This window comes from Pristiophorus japonicus, chromosome 3 (assembly GCF_044704955.1).
Source record: "Pristiophorus japonicus isolate sPriJap1 chromosome 3, sPriJap1.hap1, whole genome shotgun sequence".
Classification (NCBI taxonomy): domain Eukaryota; kingdom Metazoa; phylum Chordata; class Chondrichthyes; family Pristiophoridae; genus Pristiophorus; species Pristiophorus japonicus.
Window position 1 is genome coordinate 285,083,723 of NC_091979.1, and position 25,916 is coordinate 285,109,638.

Here is a 25,916-nt window from a genome sequence, read left to right on the forward strand (position 1 = left end):
TTTTCTTCTTATATTGGTCAGTAACTTTTAACATTGTTATTACCAGTTTAAGTGTATCTAAGGGTTAAGTCATGGCAGGAGAGCTCGGTCGGGTGTTATGCTCCTCCTGTACCATGTGGGAACTCAGGGACGCTTCCGGTGTCCCTGACGACTATGTGTGCGGGAAGTGTATCCGCCTCCAGCTCCTGACGGTCCGCGTTACGGAATTGGAGCTGAGGGTGGATTCACTCTGGAGCATCCACGATGCTGAGAATGACGTGAGTATCACGTGTAGTGAGTTGGTCTTACCGCAGGGAAAGGGTCCACAGCCAGATAGGGAATGGAAGACCAGCAGGAAGAGTAGAGCAAGGAAGGTAGTGCAGGGGTCCCCTGCGGTCATCCCCCTGCAAAACAGATACACCGCTTTGGGTACTGTTGAGGGGAATGACTCATCAGGGGAGGGCAGCAGCAGCCAAGTTCATGGCACCGTGGCTGGCTCTGCTGCACAGGAGGGCAAGAAAAAGAGTGGGAGAGCGATAGTGATAGGGGATTCAATTGTGAGGGGAATAGATAGGCGTTTCTGCGGCCGCAACCGAGACTCCAGGATGGTATGTTGCCTCCCTGGTGCAAGGGTCAAGGATGTCTCGGAGCGGGTGCAGGACATTCTGAAATGGGAGGGAGAACAGCCAGTTGTCGTGGTGCACATTGGTACCAACGACATAGGCAAAAAAAGGGATGAGGTCCTACGAAACGAATTTAAGGAGCTAGGAGCTAAATTAAAAAGTAGGACCTCAAAAGTAGTAATCTCGGGATTGCTACCAGTGCCACGTGATAGTCAGAGTAGGAATCGCAGGATAGCGCAGATGAATACGTGGCTTGAGCAGTGGTGCAGCAGGGAGGGATTCAAATTCCTGGGGCATTGGGACCGGTTCTGGGGGAGGTGGGACCAGTACAAACCGGACGGTCTGCACCTGGGCAGGACTGGAACCAATGTCCTCGGGGGAGTGTTTGCTAGTGCTGTTGGGGAGGATTTAAACTAATATGGCAGGTGGATGGGAACCAATGCAGGGAGACAGAGGGAAACAAAAAGGAGCCAAAAGCAAAAGACAGAAAGGAGAGGAGGAAAAGTGTAGGGCAGAGAAACCCAAGGCAAAGAACAAAAAGGGCCACTGTACAGCAAAATTCTAAAAGGACAAAGGGTGTTAATAAAACAAGCCTGAAGGCTTTGTGTCTTAATGCAAGGAGTATCCGCAATAAGGTGGATGAATTAATTGTGCAAATAGATGTTAACAAATATGATGTGATTGGGATTACGGAGACGTGGCTCCAGGATGATCAGGGCTGGGAACTCAACATTCAGGGGTATTCAACATTCAGGAAGGATAGAATAAAAGGAAAAGGAGGTGGGGTAGCATTGCTGGTTAAAGAGGAGATTAATGCAATAGTTAGGAAAGACATTAGCTTGGATGATGTGGAATCTATATGGGTAGAGCTGCAGAACACCAAAGGGCAAAAAACGTTAGTAGGAGTTGTGTACAGACCTCCAAACAGTAATAGGGATGTTGGGGAGGGCATCAAACAGGAAATTAGGGGTGCATGCAATAAAGGTGTAGCAGTTATAATGGGTGACTTTAATATGCACATAGATTGGGCTAGCCAAACTGGAAGCAATACGGTGGAGGAGGATTTCCTGGAGTGCATAAGGGATGGTTTTCTAGACCAATATGTTGAGGAACCAACTAGGGGGGAGGCCATCTTAGACTGGGTGTTGTGTAATGAGAGAGGATTAATTAGCAATCTCATTGTGCGAGGCCCCTTGGGGAAGAGTGACCATAATATGGTGGAATTCTGCATTAGGATGGAGAATGAAACAGTAAATTCAGAGACCATGGTCCAGAACTTAAAGAAGGGTAACTTTGAAGGTATGAGGCGAGAATTGGCTAGGATAGATTGGCGAATGATACTTAGGGGGTTGACTGTGGATGGGCAATGGCAGACATTTAGAGACCGCATGGATGAAGTACAACAATTGTACATTCCTGTCTGGCGTAAAAATAAAAAGGGGAAGGTGGCTCAACCGTGGCTATCTAGGGAAATCAGGGATAGTATTAAAGCCAAGGAAGTGGCATACAAATTGACCAGAAATAGCAGCGAACCTGGGGACTGGGAGAAATTTAGAACTCAGCAGAGGAGGACAAAGGGTTTGATTAGGACAGGGAAAATGGAGTACGAGAAGAAGCTTGCAGGGAACATTAAGGCGGATTGCAAAAGTTTCTATAGGTATGTAAAGAGAAAAAGGTTGGTGAAGACAAACGTAGGTCCCCTGCAGTCAGAATCAGGGGAAGTCATAACGGGGAACAAAGAAATGGCGGATCAATTGAACAAGTACTTTGGTTCGGTATTCACTAAGGAGGATACAAACAACCTTCCGGATATAAAAGGGGTCAGAGGGTCTAGTAAGGAAGAGGAACTGAGGGAAATCTTTATTAGTCGGGAAATTGTGTTGGGGAAATTGATGGGATTGAAGGCAGATAAATCCCCAGGGCCTGATGGCCTGCATCCTAGAGTACTTAAGGAGGTGGCCTTGGAAATAGCGGATGCATTGACAGTCATTTTCCAACATTCCATTGACTCTGGATCAGTTCCTATGGAGTGGAGGGTAGCCAATGTAACCCCACTTTTTAAAAAAGGAGGGAGAGAGAAAACAGGGAATTATAGACCGGTCAGCCTGACCTCAGTAGTGGGTAAAATGATGGAATCAATTATTAAGGATGTCATAGCAGTGCATCTGGAAAATGGTGACATGATAGGTCCAAGTCAGCATGGATTTGTGAAAGGGAAATCATGCTTGACAAATCTTCTGGAATTTTTTGAGGATGTTTCCAGTAAAGTGGACAAAGGAGAACCAGTTGATGTGGTATATTTGGACTTTCAGAAGGCTTTCGACAAGGTCCCACACAAGAGATTAATGTGCAAAGTTAAAGCACATGGGATTGGGGGTAGTGTGCTGACGTGGATTGAGAACTGGTTGTCAGACAGGAAGCAAAGAGTAGGAGTAAACGGGTACTTTTCAGAATGGCAGGCAGTGACTAGTGGAGTGCCGCAAGGTTCTGTGCTGGGGCCCCAGCTGTTTACATTGTACATTAATGATTTAGACGAGGGGATTAAATGCAGTATCTCCAAATTTGCGGATGATATTAAGTTGGGTGGCAGTGTGAGCTGCGAGGAGGATGCTATTAGGCTGCAGAGTGACTTGGATAGGTTAGGTGAGTGGGCAAATGCATGGCAGATGAAGTATAATGTGGATAAATGTGAGGTTATCCACTTTGGTGGTAAAAACAGAGAGACAGACTATTATCTGAATGGTGACAGATTAGGAAAAGGGAAGGTGCAACGAGACCTGGGTGTCATGGTACATCAGTCATTGAAGGTTGGCATGCAGGTACAGCAGGCGGTTAAGAAAGCAAATGGCATGTTGGCCTTCATAGCGAGGGGATTTGAATACAGGGGCAGGGAGGTGTTGCTACAGTTGTACAGGGCCTTGGTGAGGCCACACCTGGAGTATTGTGTACAGTTTTGGTCTCCTAACTTGAGGAAGGACATTCTTGCTATTGAGGGAGTGCAGCGAAGGTTCACCAGACTGATTCCCGGGATGGCGGGACTGACCTATCAAGAAAGATTGGATCAATTGGGCTTGTATTCACTGGAGTTCAGAAGAATGAGAGGGGACCTCATAGAAACGTTTAAAATTCTGACGGGTTTAGACAGGTTAGATGCAGAAAGAATGTTCCCAATGTTGGGGAAGTCCAGAACCAGGGGTCACAGTCTGAGGATAAGGGGTAAGCCATTTAGGACCGAGATGAGGAGAAACTTCTTCACCCAGAGAGTGGTGAACCTGTGGAATTCTCTACCACAGAAAGTAGTTGAGGCCAATTCACTAAATATATTCAAAAGGGAGTTAGATGAAGTCCTTACTACTCGGGGGATCAAGGGTTATGGCGAGAAAGCAGGAAGGGGGTACTGAAGTTTCATGTTCAGCCATGAACTCATTGAATGGCGGTGCAGGCTAGAAGGGCTGAATGGCCTGCTCCTGCACCTATTTTCTATGTCTATGTTTCTATTGTCTACCCCTGAGAAGGCTCTCTGGCTTGACAAAGATGACCTAGTTCCAATTTGGGCTCTCTTCCTTTCAGACATAGTACAGTCTTTAATTGACTGGTTCTCTTATTCAGTTCCTTGTGGACTGATATCTGCAGCTAACTTTTATCTCACAGCCGGTTTGGTTCTTATCTTACCGGTGCTTCCTTAATAGCCATACCGGTAGATTCTTCTTATTCCCGGGTATTACCTGGCCTTGACCTGTTTTAACAGCTGCACAGGTAGATTCTTTTCCTTACTCCAGTTTACTTATACATACATACTTATCATTACACATAATCTTACACTACTCTAAATTATTTACTAAACATTCTTAAATTCATATTGCTATATATGAACATCGACCACCCGTCTCCGGGTGAAACATAGAAACATAGAAACATAGAAACATAGAAAATAGGTGCAGGAGTAGGCCATTCAGCCCTTCTAGCCTGCACCGCCATTCAATGAGTTCATGGCTGAACATGCAACTTCAGTACCCCATTCCTACTTTCTCACCATACCCCTTGATTCCCCTAGTAGTAAGGACTTCATCTAACTCCTTTTTGAATATATTTAGTGAATTGGCCTCAACAACTTTCTGTGGTAGAGAATTCCACAGGTTCACCACTCTCTGGGTGAAGAAATTCCTCCTCATCTCGGTCCTAAATGGTTTCCCCCTTATCCTTAGACTGTGTCCCCTGGTTCTGGACTTCCCCAACATTGGGAACATTCTTCCTGCATCTAACCTGTCTAACACCTTCAGAATTTTAAACGTTTCTATGAGGTCCCCTCTCATTCTTCTGAACTCCAGTGAATACAAGCCCAGTTGATCCAGTCTTTCTTGATAGGTCAGTCCCGCCATCCCGGGAATCAGTCTGGTGAACCTTCGCTGCACTCCCTCAATAGCAAGAATGTCCTTCCTCAGGTTAGGAGACCAAAACTGTACACAATACTCCAGGTGTGGCCTCACCAAGGCCCTGTACAATTGTAGCAACACCTCCCTGCCCCTGTACTCAAATCCCCTCGCTATGAAGGCCAACATGCCATTTGCTTTCCTAACCGCCTGCTGTACCTACATGCCAACCTTCAATGACTGATGTACCATGACACCCAGGTCTCTTTGCACCTCCCCTTTTCCTAATCTGTCACCATTCAGATAATAGTCTGTCTCTCTGTTTTTACCACCAAAGTGGATAACCTCACATTTATCCACATTATACTTCATCTGCCATGCATTTGCCCACTCACCTAACCTATCCAAGTTGCTCTGCAGCCTCATAGCATCCTCCTCGCAGCTCACACTGCCACCCAACTTAGTGTCATCCGCAAATTTGGAGATACTACATTTAATCCCCTCGTCTAAATCATTAATGTATAGTGTAAACAGCTGGGGCCCCAGCACAGAACCTTGCGGTACCCCACTAGTCACTGCCTGCCATTCTGAAAAGTACCCATTTACTCCGACTCTTTGCTTCCTGTCTGACAACCAGTTCTCAATCCATGTCAGCACACTACCCCCAATCCCATGTGCTTTAACTTTGCACATTAATCTCTTGTGTGGGACCTTGTCGAAAGCCTTCTGAAAGTCCAAATATACCACATCAACTGGTTCTCCCTTGTTCACTCTACTGGAAACATCCTCAAAAAATTCCAGAAGATTTGTCAAGCATGATTTCCCTTTCACAAATCCATGCTGACTTGGACCTATCATGTCACCTCTTTCCAAATGCGCTGCTATGACATCCTTAATAATTGATTCCATCATTTTACCCACTACCGATGTCAGGCTGACCGGTCTATAATTCCCTGTTTTCTCTCTCCCTCCTTTTTTAAAAAGTGGGGTTACATTGGCTACCCTCCACTCCATAGGAACTGATCCAGAGTCAATGGAATGTTGGAAAATGACTGTCAATGCATCCACTATTTCCAAGGCCACCTCCTTAAGTACTCTGGGATGCAGTCCATCAGGCCCTGGGGATTTATCGGCCTTCAATCCCATCAATTTCCCCAACACAATTTCCCGACTAATAAGGATTTCCCTCAGTTCCTCCTCCTTACGAGACCCTCCGACCCCTTTTATATCCGGAAGGTTGTTTGTGTCCTCCTCAGTGAATACCGAACCAAAGTACTTGTTCAATTGGTCCGCCATTTCTTTGTTCCCCGTTATGGCTTCCCCTGATTCTGACTGCAGGGGACCTACGTTTGTCTTTACTAACCTTTTTCTCTTTACTTATCTATAGAAACTTTTGCAATCCGTCTTAATATTCCCTGCAAGCTTCTTCTCGTACTCCATTTTCCCTGCCGTAATCAAACCCTTTGTCCTCCTCTGCTGAGTTCTAAATTTCTCCCAGTCCCCGGGTTCGCTACTATTTCTGGCCAATTTGTATGCCACTTCCTTGGCTTTAATGCTATCCCTGATTTCCCTTGATAGCCACGGTTGAGCCATCTTCCCTTTTTTATTTTTACGACAGACAGGAATGTACAATTGTTGTAGTTCATCCATGCGGTCTGTAAATGTCTGCCATTGCCCATCCACAGTCAACCCCTTCAGTATCATTCGCCAATCTATCCTAGCTAATTCATGCCTCATACCTTCAAAGTTACCCTTCTTTAAGTTCTGGACCATGGTCTCTGAATTAACTGTTTCATTCTCCATCCTAATGCAGAATTCCACCATATTATGGTCACTCTTCCCCAAGGGGCCTCGCACAACGAGATTGCTAATTAATCCTCTCTCATTACACAACACCCAGTCTAAGATGGCCTCCCCCCTAGTTGGTTCCTCGACATATTGGTCTAAAAAACCATCCCTTATGCACTCCAGGAAATCCTCCTCCACCGTATTGCTTCCAGTTTGGTTAACACAATCTATGTGCATATTAAAGTCACCCATTATAACTGCTGCACCTTTATTGCACGCACCCCTAATTTCATGTTTGATGCCCTCCCCAACATCACTACTACTGTTTGGAGGTCTGTACACAACTCCCACTAACGTTTTTTGCCCTTTGGTATTCTGCAGCTCTACCCATATAGATTCCACATCATCCAAGCTAATGTCCTTCCAAACTATTGCCTTAATTTGCTCCTTAACCAGCAATGCTACCCCACCTCCTTTTCCTTTTATTCTATCTTTCCTGAATGTTGAATACCCCTGGATGTTGAGTTCCCAGCCCTGATCATCCTGGAGCCACGTCTCCGTAATCCCAATCACATCATATTTGTTAACATCTATTTGCACAGTTAATTCATCCACTTTATTGCGGATACTCCTTGCATTAAGACACAAAGCCTTCAGGCTTGTTTTTTTAACACCTTTTGTCCTTTTAGAATTTTGCTGTACAGTGGCCCTTTTTGTTCTTTGCCGTGGGGTTCTCTGCCCTCCACTTTTCCTCATCTCCTTTCTGTCTTTTGCTTTTGTCTCATTTTTGTTTCCCTCTGTCTCCCTGCATTGGTTCCCATCCCCCTGCCATATTAGTTTAAATCCTCCCCAACAGCACTAGCAAACACTCCCCCTAGGACATTGGTTTTGGTCCTGCCCAGGTGCAGACCGTCCGGTTTATACTGGTCCCACCTCCCCCAGAACTGGTTCCAATGCCCCAGGAATTTGAATCCCTTCCTGCTGCACCACTGCTCAAGCCACGTATTCATCTGCGCTATCCTGCGATTCCTACTCTGACTATCACGTGGCACTGGTAGCAATCCCTAGATTACTACTTTTGAGGTCCTACTTTTTAATTTAGCTCCTAGCTCCTTAAATTCGTTTCGTAGGACCTCATCCCTTTTTTTACCTATGTCGTTGGTACCAATGTGCACCACGACAACTGGCTATTCTCCCTCCCTTTTTAGAATGTCCTGCACCCGCTCCGAGACATCCTTGACCCTTGCACCAGGGAGGCAACATACCATCCTGGAGTCTCGGTTGCGGCCACAGAAACGTCTATCTATTCCCCTCACCATTGAATCCCCAATCACTATTGCTCTCCCACTCTTTTTCCTGCCCTCCTGCGCAGCAGAGCCAGCCATGGTGCCATGAACTTGGCTGCTGCTGCCCTCCCCTGATGAGTCATCCCCCTCAACAGTACCCAAAGCAGTGGGCGGATTAATTCCTGCCTTGTTTCTTTCTTCTTCTTCCGCTAGGTACCCAGTGAGGTCGGTTATAGGTTGGTCTGCACCGTCGGATCCGGAGTGTCCTGACTGGAGGTGGGTTTGAGTCCCACACTATCGGAGGAATGTCCCCTCCGGTGCTACAGCACACCGCTCCTTTGGGGGTGGCTGCCTGGTTCGTTTCTTCCCCTGTGGGGGGTTCTGCCTGGTTGAGGGCTATGGGCTGGGGACTCTCACTTGGTGGCTGGTCCACTGCAATCCCTTCTGATGGTCCCTCGTTGCCCGAGGCTACCGGCTGGGTGACCCTGCTCGCGGGCTGGTCTCTGACCTTGGGTGTCCTTTTGCGGCTGGTCCCTTTCCCGGGGCTGAACCATTTAAATTGGAGCGCTGGTGACCACGGTGTCTTTGGCCGTGGTGTGCGGGGAGTCCTTCTAAAGGCTCCGGCTGCTGGGGGTGCGTCCGAGTCCCAAATGATTGGGGCAACAGCTCCTCCAGTAACAGTCTATGTGCAGTCTATGGGTCTGCCACGTCCCCTGTGGGATTTCCACAGTTGGGGGCTGTTGGCTGGGGGTCCCTGTCTTTAGTACGGTTTACAGTTTTTGGCTGTCCCTTACATTTTGCTGCTGCCCCGGGGTTGAAAAGTTTGCACTGATTTATGTGGAACCACTTTGTTCGGCGGGGCAATTTTATGGCATAGACCATGGGGCTTGCCTTGTCGACAATGTGGTATGGTCCCATGTATAGTGCCTCAAAGGCCCCTACTCTAGCGTAGTTCCTTACCATAACCTGGTCCCCTATTTCCCATTCGTGATGCTTGCGGGATTCTAGCAGCAGTCGGTTGCTCCGATGCTATTTTCCCATGTTGTTAGCAGACTGCCAGTGAATCTGTTTAAGGTGTTCAAACAGATTCCTGACAAAGCTGTCCCGGTTCGCTTCCCTAAGCTGACCTTCCGTGAGTACCGGGGCTAACACATGAGTGGGGGTTCGCATGGCTCTGCCGGTCATGAACTCGTACGTGCTCTTTGACTGGCTGGCCTGGATCCGCATGAGGACCAGTGGTAGGACCTCTCCCCACCCTTTGGGCGAGTCTCCTGTCTCTTTGTGTAGGCCTTCTTTGATGGTGCGGTTTAAAAGCTCCACAGGCCCAGATGACTGCGGGTTGTGGGTGACATGCCATTTTCCCTTGATGCCGAGCACCTTAAGGGTCTCCTGCATCACCTGCCCAGTGAAGTGACTCCCTTGGTCGGACTCCACGTATTGTGGTACTCCCCATCAAGAGAACACTTCTCTGACAAGGATCCTAGCTGTTCCTAGGGCAGTGGCTGTTCGGCATGGGAAGGCTTTCACCCATTTGGTGAATACCTCCACCAATACTAGGCAGTACTTATAACCTCCCTGGGCAGTGGGTAGGGGCCCGATGTAGTCGATTTGGATCGACTGCCAGGGTCCCTCTAGCCTCCTGATATGTCCCATAAACATCTTTGTTTTCTGGGGGTCGGTGTTGTTGGCCGCGCACCAGACAGCTGGCGCAGAACTCGCGGACGTCTTCCGAGTCCTGGCCACCACCCTGTCTGTTCCACTCGTTGCCAAGTGGTCTCAGATCCGTGGTGTCCTGCTCCTGGACCCTCGTGGACCAGCTGGAGGAATTCTCTCCGGTGTTGTTGCGGCACTGCCCATTGCTCCCCCCTGAACAGCATGCCTTCTTTAATGGCAATTGCTGCGGTGCCGTACGGGCCGTCTACCTTTTCCCCTTTAGCTAACGTGTACAGGACAGTTTTGAGGATGGGGTCTTGGGTCAGAACCATTTTTAGGTCCCGGCGCAAAGCTATCCCTGCCTTCCCTGCAATCCCTATCGTGCCCCTAACTGCTGCGATGGGTCCTGAGTTGTACTAATCCCAGAGCTTGCCCGTGCGGGCCCTTTGCTTGGCTAACATGTCAGCCTGCTGGTTTCCCTCGCTACGGGATTCAGTGGTGGAATGTGCCTTCACCTTATGTATTTAGATATTCCCTTCCTCCCCTACGGCTTTCATGATCTTTTCCAGTAGGGGCTTAATCGCCAGGGGTCTCCCGTATGCGGATGTGTATCAGCAGTGGGACCAGATAGCCAGGTACTCCATACACAAATTGCATGTGAACATACTGTCCGAGCAAATCGTGTAAGGGGTAGGGAATTCTTCGGGGTGTGTGACTACATACACCACCGCAGACAGTTCAGCGTGCTGGGCGCTCATAGTACTGGGGAGTTTAGTCGTCAGGGCAATGCCTGCCTCGGGGTCATAAACTCCGCAGCCTGTGAGTCGTTCACCCGCAGATACCGTGCTTGAACCGTCCACATAGATCGGCCTGTGGGGTGTAACCCAGCCCGAAAACCGATGTTAATTTCCCATACCACTTCTACGGAATACCGGTGGGCTGTCCCTGGATAAATCATGTTGGCTGCGAATCTTGGCTCGCAGAGACACTTTACCCTTAGGTCTATTTGAGAGAGGAGCAGGGTCCAGCGAGCAATGCGGGCACTGCTCACTGTCCCGTCCTTGATTCTCCCGTCCAGGATCATTTGGGTGGCCGTATGGTGGGTAAGGAGTGTGATAGGAGACCCTCCTGTGAAGATCAGTGATCTTTTCACAGCCCAGTGAGTGGCTAGGAGGCGCCGCTCACAGTTGGAGTATCCCTTCTCCACGTCCGTGAGTATCCTGGAGGAGTAGACCACTGGTCTCAGCCGGTCGTGCCGCTCTTGGAGCAGTACTGTGCTCAGGCTGTCCCCACTGGCTGCTCCCTCCAGGAAAAACTCTTTAACCCCATCGATGGCCGCTAGAGCTGCCACGGTCTGCAGGTCTTTCTTGAGTTGGACAAATGCTGCCTCGCAACCTTTGTCCCATTCCCACTCCACTCCCTTGTGTAGGGGTCGGAGCAGAGGGGCTGCGGTAGCTGCATAATCCTCAATGAAATCTCTGCAGTACCCGGTTAGCCCTAGAAAATATCTCACTCCTGTTACTCTGTTGGGGGCGGGTAACTTCTGCACTGCTTCTCTTCTAGCTTTGTCAATGGCTCTTTCCCCAGTGCACACAGCCAGTTCCAGGAATTTTACTTCCTTCAAGCCGATCTGTGCCTTCTTGGAGTTTACTTTAAATCCCTCTTCTTTCAGCAGCTCCAGCAGTTCAGCCAGAGGGCCATGCTCCTCCCCCTCATCGGTGAACAGGAGCAGGTCATCCACATACTGTACTAGCTGCTGGGGTCTGCTGAAGGTCTTTAAACAGTTGGCCATACACTGATGGAAAATACTAGGGCTGTTGTGGAAGCCCTGAGGGAGACAGTTCCAAGTGTATTGCTGTCCTTTCAAGGTAAAAGCAAACTTGGACTGATCTTCCCTTCTTAAAGGTATGGACCAGAACCCGTTGGAAATACCCAGCACCATGAAGGTGGTCACGGAGGCTGGAATACTTCCAATGAGGTTAGCGACAGCAGCAACAGTGGGTGCACAGGCGGGGATGTCACGGTTGAGTACTCGTTAGTCCACCGTGGCTCTCCAGGAGTTGTCCGGTTTTTTAACCGGCCACAATGGAGACTTCACATGGGTAGCTATTGGTCTCAATACCTCCTGTTTAACCAGCGAACCCTAGGCTGTTTCCATGTCTGCCTCCGCCTCCCTGGGGAAGTTGTACTGTCTCTGTTGTGTCCTTACACACTACAGCAAATCAACACGAGGCACATACTGGAGACAAGGTTATTCTGTGACCTGTACCTTTATTCACAGGACCAAGAAGTGATGACCCTGCGTGGGACCGCCCTTTATATACCTGGATGACCAGGTGAGGAGTTTCTCCCACAAGTTCACCCCCTGTGGTCAAGGTGTGCATTTCTCAGGTGTATACAGTGTACAGTGTTGTTACATAAAGGTTACAGTTATGTGAATGTTACAAACATGACATCACCTCACACCAACATCTTTGGGTCAAAGATTGAGTCTTTCAGGTGGTCAATGCTCTCTCGTGGAGTGCCACAATTGGGGCCCTGGTTGTTGAGCCTCAGCATGTGTCTTTGTCACCTGTGGTGATTCCATAAGAACATAAGAATTAGGAACAGGAGTAGGCCATCTAGCCCCTCGAGCCTGCTCCGCCATTCAACAAGATCATGGCTGATCTGGCCGTGGACTCAGCTCCAGTTACCCGCCCACTCTCCATAACCCTTAATTCCCTAATTGGTTAAAAATCTATCTATCTGTGATTTGAATACATTCAATGAGCTAGCCTCAACTGCTTCCTTGGACAGAGAATTCCACAGATTCACAACGCTCTGGGAGAAGAAATTCCTTCTCAACTCGGTTTTAAATTGGCTTCCACGTATTTTGAGGCTGTGCCCCCTAGTTCTAGTCTCCCCGACCAGTGGAAACAACCTCTCTGCCTCTATCTTGTCTATCCCTTTCATTATTTTAAATGTTTCTATAAGGTAACCCCCTCATCTCCGGAATCAGCCTAGTGAATCGTCTCTGTACCCCCTCCAAGGCTAGTATATCCTTCCTTAAGTAAGGTGACCAAAACTGCATGCAGTACTCCATGTGCGGCCTCACCCATATCCTGTACAATTGCAGCAGGACCTCCCTGCTTTTGTACTCCATCCCTCTCGCAATGAAGGCCAACATTCCATTCGCCTTCCTGATTACCTGCTGCACCTGCAAACTAACTTTTTGGGATTCATGCACAAGGACCCCCAGGTCCCTCTGCACTGCAGCATGTTGTAATTTCTCCCCATTCAAATAATATTCCCTTTTACTGTTTTTTTCCCCAAGGTGGATGACCTCACATTTTCCGACATTGTATTCCATCTGCCAAACCTTAGCCCATTCGCTTAACCTATCTAAATCTCTTTGCAGCCTCTCTGCGTCCTCTACACAACCCGCTTTCCCACTAATCTTTGTATCATCTGCAAATTTTGTTACACTACACTCTGTCCCCTCTTCCAGGTCATCTATGTATATTGTAAACAGTTGTGGTCCCAGCACCGATCTCTGTGGCACCCCACTAACCACCGATTCCCAACCCAAAAAGGACCCATTTATCCCAACTCTCTGCTTTCTGTTAGCCAGCCAATTCTCGATCCATGCTAATACATTTCCTCTGACTCCGCGTACCTTTATCTTCTGCAGTAACCTTTTGTGTGGCACCTTATCGAATGCCTTTTGGAAATCTAAATACACCACATCAATCGGTACACCTCTATCCACCATGCTCGTTATATCCTCAAAGAATTCTAGTAAATTAGTTAAACATGATTTCCCCTTCATGAATCCATGTTGCGTCTGCTTGATTGCACTATTCCTATCTAGGTGTCCCGCTATTTCTTCCTTAATGATAGCTTCAAGCATTTTCCCCACTACAGATGTTAAACTAACCGGCCTATAGTTACCTGCCTTTTGTCTGCCCCCTTTTTTAAACAGAGGCGTTACATTAGGTGCTTTCCAATCCGCTGGTACCTCCCCAGAGTCCAGAGAATTTTGGTAGATTATAACGAATGCATCTGCTATAACTTCCGCCATCTCTTTTAATACCCTGGGATGCATTTCATCAGGACCAGCGGACTTGTCTACCTTGAGTCCCATTAGCCTGTCCAGCACTACCTCCCTAGTGATAGTGATTGTCTCAAGGTCCTCCCTTCCCACATTCCCATGACCAGCAATTTTTGGCATGGTTTTTGTGTCTTCCACTGTGAAGACCGAAGCAAAATAATTGTGTAAGGTCTCAGCCATTTCCACATTTCCCATTATTAAATCCCCCTTTTCATCTTCTAAGGGACCAACATTTACTTTCCTCACTCTTTTCCGTTTTATATATCGGTAAAAGCTTTTACTATCTGTTTTTATGTTTTGCGCAAGTTTACTTTCGTAATCTATCTTTCCTTTCTTTATTGCTATCTTAGTCATTCTTTGCTGTCGTTTAAAATTTTCCCAATCTTCTAGTTTTCCACTAACCTTGGCCACCTTAAACGCATCGGTTTTTAATTTGATACTCTCCTTTATTTCCTTGGTTATCCACGGCTGGTTATCCCTTCTCTTACCGCCCTTCTTTTCCACTGGAATATATTTTTGTTGAGCACTATGAAAGAGCTCCTTAAAAGTCCTCCACTGTTCCTCAATTGTGCCACCATTTAGTCTGTGTTTCCAGTCTACTTCAGCCAACTCTGCCCTCATCCCACTGTAGTCCCCTTTGTTTAAGCATAGTACGCTCGTTTGAGATACTACTTTCTCACCCTCAATCTGTATTACAAATTCAACCATACTGTGATCACTCATTCCGAGAGGATCTTTTACTCGGAGATCGTTTATTATTCCTGTCTCATCACACAGGGCCAGATCTAAGATAGCTTGCTCCCTTGTAGGTTCTGTAACATACTGTTCTAAGAAACAATCCCATATGCTTTCTATGAATTCCTCCTCCAGGCTACCCCGTGCGATTTGATTTGACCAATCGATATGTTGATTAAAATCCCCCATGATTACTGCCGTTCCTTTTTCACATGCCTCTATTATTCCCTTGATTATTGTCCGCCCTACCATGAAGTTATTATTTGGGGGCCTATAAACTGCGCCCACCAGTGACTTTTTCCCCTTACTATCTCTAATCTCAACATTTTGTTCATTAGAGCCAATATCATCTCTCACAACTGCCCTGATATCATTCTTTATTAACAGAGCTACCCCACCTCCTTTCCCTTCTTGTCTATCCTTCCGAATTGCCAGATATCCCTGTATGTTTAATTCCCAGTCTTGGCCACCCTGCAACCACGTTTCTGTAATGGCCACCAAATCATACCCATTTGTAATGATTTGTGCTGTCAACTCATTTACTTTATATCTAATGCTGCGTCCATTTAGGTAGAATGTTTTACTACTAGTTTTTAAACCATGATTTTTAGTTTTGACCCCTCCTGCAGCCCCTTTATATTCATACATATTGTCCCTTCCTATCACCTTGTGGTTTACACTTACCCCAGTGCTACTCTGCTCTGTTGCCTCCTGCCTTTTGCATTCTTTCTTGGGGTCCTGTTCATCTGCGCTCTCACCCACTCTAACTAGCTCAGAGCCCTCTCCTGGGTTCCGAATACTCCTCGCATTGAGGCACCGAGCTTTCAGGCTTACCTTTTTGTTACACTTCAACCCTTTAGAATTTTGCTGTACATTGGTCCTTTTTGTTTTTTGCCTTGGGTTTCTCTGCCCTCCACTTTTACTCATCTCCTTTCTGTCTTTTACTTCTGTCTCCATTTTGTTTCCCTCTGTCTCCCTGCATTGGTTCCCATCCCCCTGCCATATTAGTTTAACTCCTCCCCAACAGCACGAGCAAACACTCCCCCGAGGACATTGGGTCCGGTCCTGCCCAGGTGCAGACCATCCAGTTTGTACTGGTCCCACCTCCCCCAGAACTGGTTCCAATGCCCCAGGAATTTGAATCCCTCCCTGCTGCACCACTGCTCAAGCCACGTATTCATCTGCGCTATCCTGCGATTCCTACTCTGACTAGCACGTGGCACTTGTAGCAATCCCGAGATTACTACTTTTGAGGTCCTACTTTTTAATTTATCCGGGCTGACCGCAGGGACTGTGCATGCTGCTGACGGTTCGTGTTGCTCGTTCACTGGCAGTGGTGTGGGCAGCATCTCATGATTTTCCTCAGGTTCCTCAGTGTCCATGCTGAACCTTTCTTTTACTTGATGCTTGCGGCATATCTGCCCATTGTTGAGTCTGACCTCTATGACACTATTCACCTCCTTACCAATTATAGTACCCTCGAGCCATTTGGGCCCCACAGCGTGATTAAGAACAAATACAGGGTCATCGATGTCTATCCATCTCCCCTTTGACTTACGGTCTTGGCACTCATTTTGGGACTGGCGCTTGCCCTCAACAATGTCTGACAAGATTGGGTGAATGAGGGACAACCAAGTTTTTAGTGTACGTTTCATGAGTAGTTCCGCTGGCGGGACTCCCGTGAGCAAGTGCGGTCGGGACCTGTAGGCCAGCAGGAGGCGCGATAGACGGTATTGAACGGAAGGTCCTTGAATCCGAAGCATGGCTTGCTTTATGATTTGGACCGCACGTTCCACCTGGCCATTGGAAGCCGGCTTGAACGGTGCTGTCCTGACATGTTTGATGCCATTACCCGACATGAACTCACAGAATTCATAGCTAGTGAAACACGGGCCGTTGTCGCTAACTAGGATGTCTGGCAGGACGTGGGTTGCAAAGACTGCATGCAGACTCTCCACTGTGGTGGATGTCGTGCATGAATTCAATATGATGCACTTGATCCATTTCGAGTACGCATCAACAACAATGAGGAACATTTTTCCCATGAATGGGCCCGCGGAGTCTATGTGAATACGTGACCATGGCTTGGTGGGCCAGGGCCACGGGCTGAGTGGGGCCTCCCTGGGGGCATTGCCCAGCTGGGCACACATCATGCACCTGTGAACACAGTGTTCCAGGTCTGCATCAATTCCTGGCCACCACACATGTGACCGGGCAATGGCCTTTATAAGCACGATGCCTGGGTACTCGCTGTGGAGTTCCCTGATGAATGTTTCCCTACCCCTCTGGGGCATGACTACCCAGCTGCCCCATAGTAGGCAGTCGGCTTGGATGGAGAGTTCATCCATCCGTCTGTGAAACGGTCTGACCTCCTCAAGGCACATTTCTTAAACAGAGATAGGAGGGGAGCTCTGATTGTCCAGATTTTGATCTGGCGGGCTGTGATGGGGAGCTTGCACTGTCAAAGGCATCGACAGCAATGACCATCTCCGCGCTTTGCTCCGCTGCCCCCTCAGTGGTGGCCAGTGGAAGCCTGCTGAGCGCGTCAGCGCAATTTTCGGTGCCTGGCCGGTGCCGTATGGTGTAGCGTGAGAGCCCATCGCTGTATGCGAGCTGACGCATTGGCATTGACAGCTTTGCTGTCGGACAACAGGGATGTTAACGGCTTGTGGTCCATTTCTAACTCGAACCTTCTGCCAAAAAGGTACTGGTGCATCTTTTTCACCCCGTAGAAACATGCGAGTGCTTCCTTTTCAACCATCCCATACCCTCTTTCTGCTTGGTAGAGCGATCTGGAGGCATAAGCCACAGGTTGGAGTTGGCCCTCATCATTACTCTGCTGCAACACGCACCCAACCCCATAGGATGATGCATCGCATGTCAAAGCCAATTTCTTACAGGGGTCATACAGGGTCAATAACTTATTAGAACAAAGTAGGTTCCGCGCCCGATTGAAAGCCCGTTCCTGACAGTCCCCCACAAAGCCAATCGCAACCCTGACGCAGGAGCACATGTAGTGGCTCCAGCAATGTACTTAAGTTCGGTAGAAAGTTTCCAAAATAGTTCAATAGTCCCAGAAATGAACGCAACTCTATTGTGTTGCCGGGCCTGGGTGTGCGACGGATCACCTCCATTTTGGATTCGGTGGGCCGGATCCCGTCTGCAGCAACCCACCTGCCCAAAAACTCGACCTCTGGGGCCAGAAACACACACTTGGACTTCTGTAGTCGCAGGCCTACCCGGTCCAGTCGGCGTAGCACCTCCTCTAGGTTGTGGAGGTGTTCCTCGGTGTCTCAACCCGTGATAAGAATGTCGTCCTGAAATCCGATTGTTCCGGGGATAGACTTGAGCAGGCTTTCCATGTTCCTCTGAAAGATAACGGCTGCTGAACGAATGCCAAACGGACACCTGTTGTGGACAAACAGCCCCTTATGCGTGGTGATGGTGGTCAGTAGCTTGGGTTCTTCGGCCAGTTCCTGGGTCATGTAGGCCGAAGTGAGGTCCAACTTGGTGAACAGCTTGCCGCCTGCCAGCGTGGCAAAAAGATCCTCCGCTCTCGGAAGCGGGGGTCCTGAAGGGACACTCGGTTGATGGTGGCCTTGTAGTCGCCACAGATCCTGACCGAGCCATCCGTTTTTAGAACAGGCAAAATTATGCCCTCTCTTAGCAACCTGTCCAACTCATTCACAATTTTCTCCCGCATCACATACAGCACAGCTCTGGCTTTGTGGTGCACTGGTGTGGCGTCCGGGGTGATGCGTATCCTTACTTTGGTGCCTTTGAAAGTCCCGACGCCTGGTTGAAATATTGACTCGAACTTTTGTAGAACCTGTGAGCATGAACTTCACTCCACAGATGAAATGGTGTGCGCATCCCCCCATTTCCAGTTCATCTCGGCTAGCCAGCTCCTCCCCAAAAGCGCGGGACCATTTCCTGGGACAATCCAGAGTGGCAGCCGGTTCTGAGATCCATTATGTGTGACCACCAACATTGCACTGCCTAACACTGATCTCTTTGGTGTACGTCCATAGTTGCGTGTCAATGCGTTCTAGTTTGGATCTGCTAGCTCTGAGTGGCCACAGATTCTCAAATTGTTGGACACTCATAAGTGACTGGCTGGGTCCTGTGTTCAGCTCCATGCATACTGGGATGCCGTTTAACAGTACTCTCATCATCATAGGTGGCGTTTTTGTGTATGAACTGTGGATGTTTGCCACCTGGACCCGTTGAACTTCAGCATCCATTGCTGTGTCCCAGGCATACCCCTGCCTTGCAGACCCCTCTTATGGTTCATCCACTTCATAAACCAGCCTCGCTGCGGGCTTCCTGCACATCCTGGCTAATGTCCACTCAAATTACAATTTCTGCAGATGAATTGTTGAAACCGGCAGGTCTTCGTAGCATGCTTGCTCCCACACCTCCAGCATGAGCTGAGATTGTTGTGAACAAAAAAGCTGTTACCAGGCATTCCTCTCTGATTGTCTCTTTGATTACTCTTGAGCACTCTGTTTGTGGGTGTCAATGGTCCCATCCCGGGACGTATTGTCCCTTGTGATGGTGTAAATGTCCGTTCATCCTGCCATTGTCTCTGTTGAGGACCCACCTTCGAGTCTGTTACTGCCTGGTTGGTGTCGAATTGCCCTTGTCTGCCTGCGGGGTTCTGAGTCGCGTTTACCATGTTAACTCCATGCTCCATCGCAACATTGGGAGCAGAGTTGCACGTGTATATGATCTTGGTTTCCTCCTCCCCTGCCATGAATGTTTGAGCCATCAATGCTGCTGCTTCCAAGGTCAAGTCCTTGGTCTCAATTAGCTTCCTAAAAATCCCGGCATGACCAATACCCTCAATGAAGAAATCCCATAACATCTCCCCCCTGCAGGCGTCTGTGAACTTACAGAGGCTGGCCATGCGCCGAAGGTCCGCAACGAAGTCTGGTATGCTCTGCCCTTCCCGATGTCGGTGCGTATAGAATTGACATCGGGCCATGTGTATACTACTCGCCGGTTTGAGGTGCTCACTGCTCAGTTTGCTGAGCTACTCGAAGGTCTTGTCTGTCGGCTTCTCGGGTGCGAGCAGGTCTTTCATCAGCGTGTATGTCTTAGGTCCACAGCTAGTCAGTAGATGCGCCCTTCGCTTATCAGCCGCTGCCGCTCCCAGCCAGTCCTTCGTGACAAAGCTCTGCTGGAGCCTCTCAATGAAATCGTCCCAGTCCTCACCAACACAGTACCATTCCTCCGTGCTACAGGTGGCCATTCTCTTGAGTCGTTGATTCCCGTTTCTCGTCGTCAAATGTTGTGTCCTTACACACTACAGCAAATCAACACGAGGCACATACTGGAGACAAGGTCACTCTGTGACCTGTACCTTTATTCACAGGACCAAGAAGTGATGACCCTGCGTGGGACCTCCCTTTATATACCTGGATGACCAGGTGAGGAGTGTCTCCCACAAGTTCACCCCCTGTGATCAAGGTGTGCATTTCTCAGGTAGAAAAAGTGTAGTTACATAAAGGTTACAGTTATGTGAAGGTTACAAGCATGACAGTTTCTGTGGTCGGGTCATAGGTTCCCCGTATATGCTAACCTTGACCCCGTTTATTCTCCCACAGTCGTGTTTGTGAGTGGCAAAAGCTGCAAGGTTTTTCCTCACATATTCTTGGTATTCTACAGGGGTGTTACTGACCAGTGATTCAAGGTCGTAACCCTCCTTTGGTTTCATGTTGCACACCGTCCCTTTTCCCTGTTTTCCCGGGATAATCATCACCTCACTCTCCTTTCCCGAACAGACTGACCCCCAAAGACAATGGTTTCTTAAATCCACCAGGATCCCGTGGCCTAGGATGAAGTCAGCCCCCAGGATCCCTCTCCCTTCCTGCTCCCACTTCATCAGTACACAAGTCCACTTGTTGTGGAGTGTACATAAATGAATGGAGAGCGGACCGGAGAATGAGCCAGTCTGTTCAGTGCCTGTGAAACCCACCAAGCTGTCGGGGACCCCGTTAGACAGAGATGAGCCGGCGGAGTTATCTGCATAGACAAGGGTGCTTGAGGCACCGGTGTCCATCAGCTAAGTCCCTTTCACCTTTTCCACTTCCATTTGAACGGTTGGTCTCCCCACGCATCATACTCGAGGGCACACAGGTGGACAGGCTGTGCCTGTCCTAGTCACGGTTTTGGTTGGGAGGGGGCAGATGGGATCTCGGTACCGGTGGCGGTGGCTACCTTGCCAGGGCCATCTAACATGGCTCAGAGCGTAGTTAAAAAGGTCTCAAACGAGTGGGGAGGGGCTGGCTTCTCGGTCTCGGCCTTTTTGGCCGGGGCTGGAGAACTCTTTCCTGCGCTATTCTTCCAAGGATTTCTACAATCCTTTCTCCAGTGCCCACGCTTTCCGCACCCGAAGCAGATACATTTTGTATCGGAGGGGTTGCCCCCCTCGTGGCGCCATTCCCTCTTCTCTTGGCTAGGTCGGATTTCGTGAACCCTTCCCTTTTGTGGTTGCTCTTCTGTCCCTCTGCCGTTTCTGTAAGCTCGGGTCAGTTGCCTAAGCACTGCCTGTTCTGTGGCTTGGGGATCTCTTGGGTCGAACCAGGCCTCAGCCTTGGTTCTTATTCGGGGTAAACTGTTAGCTACTTGGCTTCGAAGCCAGTGTGCTAACTCGTCCAGGCTTAAGTGATCTCTGTCTATGTCCACACTACTGGCGCTTTGGTACACAGGTCACAGTTGGTCTGCGAAAGCCTGTGGGGTTTCCCCTGTGAGCTGCACCGTTTTCTCTACTCTCGAGAAGGGACTCCCGTCATTGCAGCCTATAACTTCTAAAATGTTCTTTTGGACGGCAGCAAGTGTTTTCTGTCCTCTTTTGCTCTCAGTAGAGAGGGACCGGTACTGTTTGCTGTCTAGGGATAGGAGAAGCATCTTTGCCACTTCTGCATCATTGCACCCATTAATATCCACTGCCTGTTCCACCTCCACAAAGTGAACCGAGGGGTCTCCCTTTGGAGTTAGCTTTCCCAGGCGGCTTATCATAGCCCTAAGCTGGTGGGGAGTGTGGGGGACCACAAACTGACTTTCCAGGGACCCTGGACCCCCGACAAGGGTAAGCGGGTCAAAGGTCTGTTACCGGACCGGGCACAATGGTCCTGGTTCTGGCTCTCACTGTTCTGGCTCGCCTCCCTCTCCTCTCTGTGGCCAAACCAATCTGAAACTCGGTGCCATAGGTGGTGGTTCACTATCCCTGACCACCCCGCAACTGATTTGCTCCTCCTGCTGCTGAACCGGTGTAGTCACCGATGCCACAGGTAGTGGCCGGGTAGTTTCCTTCTTCTCTTCCAGGTTTATTTGGGGCATACCCGGGCTTATTAGGCATACCATGCCTTTTGCCTTGGACAGAGCAAGGTTTAAACTCTTGATTTGTTGCTGACAGGGACCATGGTCTCCTGATTCAAACCCATTAGTGCTAGCTACTTTATATGCTGCTTGCACATCTTTTAATCTTTCCTGGAGCTCTTTTACTTGTAGGGTGAGGCGAGTGCTTTCCTCCCTCATGACTTTTCATTACTTTTGGCCTCGGTAACCTGACATTGAAAATAGTCTTGACTGTTTTTAAAGCTTTCCATTATCTGGGTCCTTTCCTGTTTTAGCTTACGGAGTTCTCCCGATAACCTTTCTTCTGACATAATCCTTTCCTGGTAGTTCTCTGCGCATTCGCATAACTCTGCCTGTAGTGTCTCATTCATTCTATCTAGGAGTTGGACCTGTCGCTGTAGGCAGACCAACCAAATTGCTTTCGCTACTGCTTTTTTGTGGTCTTTGCTTGCTGTCCACTGGGCTGCAGCGTCAGTTGGACACTCAGCACGCAGTGGACTAAGCACCCATTCTTTAGTTACATTGACTTTTGTATATACATAGGAGGAAATCCTCTCTTCCATCTTGGACACACTTTGCTATACAACCAAGACCAAGCTGTTGTCATCATGACAAGGAGGGAAACCAATGCAACAGTTGTAAACTAACTTCTCCTGCCTTGAAGTCCTGAAGTTCTGAAGGAAGGAAGAGCATCACCATCGTGGCAGCAACCGACCACAACCAACGTGGTATCAACAAAAAACCATCGCGATCGACCAAACTTGAACAAAATTCCAACGGGAAAAACCCTAAGAATCGAAAAGTTTCCACTCTACAATCTAATCCTGACCTACCAACGGGTAACACATTACCTAAAAGACTGTAGAAACCTATTTCTAACCAAAGAAAGCAGGTATTTACCCCATAGATCCAAAACGAGCCTTACCGCATCAGCAGACTCAACCCAACTGAAGATTGCACAGCTAGAAATCTTCTCCGACGTTCGGGGTACGGCAAGCAGACCCTACCACATCCAGCAAACCCCGAAACCGCGATCTACCGTTAACTGTCAAAAGGATTGGTAAGCATAGTCCCTGCCTGCCCTGGAGTCTAACCTAGCTAGAATTAGGTATTGGGAGGTGGGAGGTATAATTTTACTGTAACCCCCTTTGAATATGTAGTGTCTGATTCTTTATTAGAGTGATTATAAGTTTGACCTTGTACCTTTCCTTGTATTGTCCCTTATTAGAACGATTGTAAGTTTGGCCTTGTATTCTCTTACTCGAGTAATAAGCTTGTATTTCCTTGACTGTAATAAAAACAAAGTTCTTTTGCATCAAACCAGTGTCCTTTGCACTTTTGTCACACCCCCCAAATAAATCCAGAGTCTAGAACCCAAGGGAGTGGGAAGCTCAAGTTGGTCAGAAGGGAACCTGACCCCCTCATAGAGACGCCCCCTTACAGGTGTCATGTGGGAGTATTTATTGGGATTTTCATGCTCTGCATTAATGACCTCGATCAATGGCCACTGAGCTTCTGCCTCAGCTTGAAAGACGTGGTTCTCGAGTTGCGTGATTCCCGTGGTCATCCGGTGAAATTCAGAAGGTTGGTTAAAACCACTGTTAAGGGTCTGATATTTGAAGAGGATTTACTGTGATTGAAAGGCTGCATTAGAGGGAGCAGCCTGTGGCGGCCCAGCCCGGCCTGCAAGACCATCAGAGGGAGCAGCGTGCGGTGGTATACCACTGCAGGAGGGCGACGGCTGCGAAGTCAGGTCGCTGATTGCAGTGCGGACAGGCACAGAAGGAGGGGCAAAGGAGTGGCAAGAGTCCATCGTGGGAAGTGACCGGGGCCCAGGAGAGGCATGAATCTGGGGCCCAGAAGAGACGAAGACCCAGGAGCAGCACGGGCCAGCCCACACTGCAATATGTGTGCGCGCTCGGTCCGTGCAGCAGAGCTGGTCTCCAGTCGTCATGGTTAATCCTTGCCACTGGACCAAGACCTAGCTCTGCCAAGCCCATGTGGTGGCTGGTATGCAACGGCAACCACACGTTAAAAAAATCCAAGCACAGGCATCTTCCACCCTCCAAGATGTAGTTCGGGATCTGGAATATTAGGTCCTTCATTGAAACACTTGTGAACTCATCTCTTTTTGGCATGGAAGCAAGTCATCCTTGCTTCGAGAGACTGCCTATGATGATGATGATGATGAACAAGGTATTAACGAGTTAAATTAGGTCGCCTGCCTCTGCCGTTCAGATCTGTGCTGCGCTGGAAAACATGCCCGAATTAAAGGTGCGAGGAGGTGGGATGACGGCGGATTCCTGACGCGCTCCCATTTTGTGCAACTTTTACTCCTGACCCACCTCCAATCCCGCACGCACGGCAGCATGAAAATTCCAACACATAACCGAGCCCACCCGATATTACGTCCAATAACCTAAGTTGAGCGGGCTCTATTATGTGTGGGCAATTCTCCTTGCCCTATTTTCCTCTATGTGCTGCATAGAGAGACAAAAGTGGAAATCATACCTAATTATAAGTTAGAATACTTAGGAAATGTATCTCAACTTGTATTATTTAAATGAATAGACCATCATTTCTGAAAAATTCCAATTATATGGACTCTTTTATGCAGCAGAATTTACGGTAAACATTTGCTAATCTTGTATTTTTACTGATGGATTATGATCCTAAGTTCATAGGAAGGCTTAACAGTTTGATATCAAGCCAAAGACATTAACTTAATCATTGAGGCATTATCTGTACTTATGGGAACACTTCGTGAACAGAAATTAAATGAATTTAGAGCATCGTCGCGGCTCATCGGCATTCAAAGTTAGGATAATTAATGACTGTTTTCTTTGTTTAATACTTGATTTTCCCTGAGAGCATAGCCAAGAATTTCTTCACACCAATGCCAGGTGTTCTTGAAGAGTTACGCCTGTTTTTTTGGGGCCCCAAGTACGCCAAAAAAAAGTTCTAAGTTTCCCCGTTGGATTTCTTCATTTTGGCGCAACCTAACCTGCCCTTTAGTTTTGGGGGAGGAGCCTTGATCTGCGCCAAAAAGATTGGGTTGCCGCGGTAACCAGGGACACAATGCGGCCTGAGGCTGCAAAGTGAAACATACAGCCAGCTCGCAACACATTAAAATACATTGCAGCAATTTTTTTAAAACACGTTAAAAGACATTGCAGAAACTTAAAAACACATTAAAATACATTGCAGCAACTTACCTCCAATTATTAAAGTCCCCCTCCCTCCCGATGCCGGTGCCGATCTCCTCCCCTATCCCAGGTTGAAGGGCCTCACGGTCCGCTCCCCGCCTCCCCTAACCAAGTGACCCTGGCAGAATGGCCTCCCAGTCTGCTCCCCTGCCCGTAGCCGAGTGGTCTCCCGGTCCACTCCCCCGCCCTTATCCCAGGCCGAATGGCCTCTTCCTCCATCCTGGTCCCCGCACATAGCTATACCCAAAAGGATTCCCCCATCCCCCCCCCCCCCCCCGGCCCCGCACCCCCCGCACCCACGTCCTCCTCCTCTCTCTTACCTCTCCTGCTGCTCTGTCCAGGCATCTGTGGCACTTACATAAGAACATAAGAAATAGAAACATACGGCCCGTCGAGCCTGCTTCGCCATTCAATAAGATCATGGCTGAGCTGATCATGGACTCAGCTCCAGTTCCCTGCCAGCTCCCCATAACCCCTTATAACCGTATCGATTAAGAAACTATCTATTTCTGTCTTAAATTTTTATTCAATGTCCCAACTTCCACAGCTCTCTGTGGCAGCAAATTCCATAGATTCACAACCCCCTGAGAGAAGACATTTTTCCTCATCTCTGTTTTAAATGGGTGGCCCCTTATTCTAAGCGTGCCCTCTAGTTCGAGTCTCCCCCATCAGTGGAAACATCCTCTCTGCATCCACCTTGTCAAGCCCCCTCGTAATCTTATACATCTCGATAAGATCACCTCTCATTCTGTTGAATTCCAATGAGCAGAGGCCCAACCTGCTCAACCTTTCCTCATGTCAACCCCCTCATACCTGGAATCAAC